This window comes from Limulus polyphemus, unplaced genomic scaffold, assembly GCF_000517525.1.
Source record: "Limulus polyphemus unplaced genomic scaffold, Limulus_polyphemus-2.1.2 Scaffold4184, whole genome shotgun sequence".
In the NCBI taxonomy this organism is placed as follows: domain Eukaryota; kingdom Metazoa; phylum Arthropoda; class Merostomata; order Xiphosura; family Limulidae; genus Limulus; species Limulus polyphemus.
In genome coordinates this window covers 29,750-32,010 of record NW_013669794.1, presented here as the reverse complement: position 1 = coordinate 32,010, position 2,261 = coordinate 29,750, and the positions used below count along the sequence as shown (strand labels likewise).

Below are 2,261 nucleotides of genomic sequence, written 5' to 3'. Positions count from 1 at the left end.
GAGAGCTTAATGCCAGCAACTTCAACACAGGGAAGATGCCACAGCAGGAAAGGATACTACCCAAAAAGGTTGTTGGAACTGTGGAGAGCAAGAACATATGAGGAGCCAGTGTAGGAAGAATACTACCAATAAGTCAACCTCGTGGAAACCAATAGTGGTTGGTGTTAAGGGACGCCCACCAAATCCCATCGTGAAAGTTCCAACAACTAGGTGTAAAATGCCAAGCACACATAGTGTCTACATGACAGGAAAGCTGGATGGCCAAAAGTGCAACTTTGTCATAGATTCTGCATCTCAGCAAACCCTTGTGAGTATCAAGGTGCTAAATCACAAAAGAGTACCAGAAGTCATAAAGAAGCTTTGTAATGTGACAGGACATTATGCAAGGTTGTGGGGACCAGTGTGGGTAACTATTGAGCTCATAGGCATGAAGGACAGACACAAAGTATATTTGGCTGACATTGAAGACCAATGCATATTAGGGTTGGACTTCTTACTACCGAGGAAGTGTATAATTAATTTTGATAAAATGACGTTTGGGAACAACAAAGGCCAAATTCAGGTAAGTGTTAAAAAGTGATTGAACTAACCAGGTGCCATCAAGCTGAAGTCAAAGTTGATGATGGTGAAGTGGAACCAAATATAGATATCAAAGCAGAACAGAAGAAAGACCAAGATTTGAAGCCAATAATTGATTTTCTAAAAGCAAGTGTTTTGCACCCTGTTCTGGAGAAGATGTCTAGTCTAAGCCCTGTGACAAAGCACTATTGGGCACAATGGGACCAGTTGAAGCTTGAAGATGGTATTCTTGTCCGGAGATGGGAAACTACAGATGGGAATGTGTTGACCTGGCAAACAGTTATACCGAGAAAGTTACAGGAAGTTGTGCATGCATCAATCCCATGATAGTTTAACAGGATGACATCTCGGAGTTAAGAAAACATTGAATCACCTACGACAGAGATTTTACTGGATAGGTATGAGGCACGATGTGGAAGAATGGTGCAGAACATGCAGTACATGATTAGTATTTAATAAAACTTTGTAATATTTTTACAGGATACAAGTATCTAATTCTTAACCTGTTTCTCTCCTGTCTAACTGCAGGATTTGATAACGATATAAAGGTGAAGTAGTGATGTTACCATGGATGTATCAAAGATGAAAGATGAACCCTTTTCTGAAAATGAGCAGGATGATTTGGTGGATATCAAATTGATGAAAAATGAAGATGAAACTCCTACATTATCTAGTAGTAAGTATATATATTTAGAATTTAAATATTTTGTGTTCTATCCAACATAAGTAGTGTGAATGTTACCTGTTAAACAGTGTCCATGAATTTTCCATCACTGTTTGGAAATTTCTTATTGTAAATGGTGATTTGATTTTCTCTAATATCCACCAGTAAAATTGGGTTATATTCTTATGCGTAATTATGGTGTTTGATACAAGTAACCTAAAACCAGTAACACTTGTGTGATTATAACCTATACCATCACCTGTAGATGAGGTTAAACCTGAGACCTTTAAAATGTCAAGCTTGGGCTCTACTAACTGAACTAATTCCTTAACCTATTGTCTACTGTTAGTAAAGCAATTTATATCAGTTCAAAGAGCACTTATTTCATTCATAATGTTTCTGAACAGTTAATTTACTGGTTAGAAATTAAAAATCTTGTCATTAAAACTGATAATAATAACAACAACACATACACAGCGTGGTCATAAGTAAATAGACACCACCTTTTTAAAATTTCAGTCATATTCACATGAATTGATATATTTATAATTTGATTAATATTTAGTAGATCTTCCTTTCACTTTGTGGAGTTCGTTGATCCTTTGGGGCATCGTGAGAATCATCTCATCAATTTTAGATTGTGGTATTTTCGCCCACTCTTGCTTCAAAACTTGGAGTAGATAGCTCTTCGAAGTTGGTTTTTTTGGTTGTTTCTTGACTTGCCGATCAAGTATTGCCCAGAGGTTTTCGATGGGGTTCATGTCAGGAGATTGGCTTGGCCAGGGCAACTTCTGGATACCATTTTCTTCCAGTCACTTTTGGGTGTTTCTAGCAGTGTGACACGGTGCTCCATCTTCCTGGAACAACATTGTATTCTTGTTCACGAAACCAGAGGAATAAAGTGGCAAGAGTCCTTCCTCCAATATTTTGCAAAATTTATGTTGCCAACGCACTCCACTAAGCTCAATCTCCCACCAACCCAAACAGCTCCCCAAACCATGACACTGAAACCACCATA

The 2,261-nt window shown here is 37.9% G+C and overlaps 1 long non-coding RNA gene across 2 annotated transcripts in view; it reads left to right on the top strand.

Moving 5' to 3' along the window:
* The window catches only part of LOC111088649, an 8,651-nt gene that overhangs the window by 4,037 nt on the left and 2,353 nt on the right, over window positions 1-2,261 (top strand). For both annotated transcript variants that reach the window (XR_002613106.1, XR_002613107.1), the window contains exon 3: window positions 1,108-1,255. This is a non-coding gene — a long non-coding RNA (uncharacterized LOC111088649). The remainder of the gene's footprint in view (window positions 1-1,107; window positions 1,256-2,261) is intronic.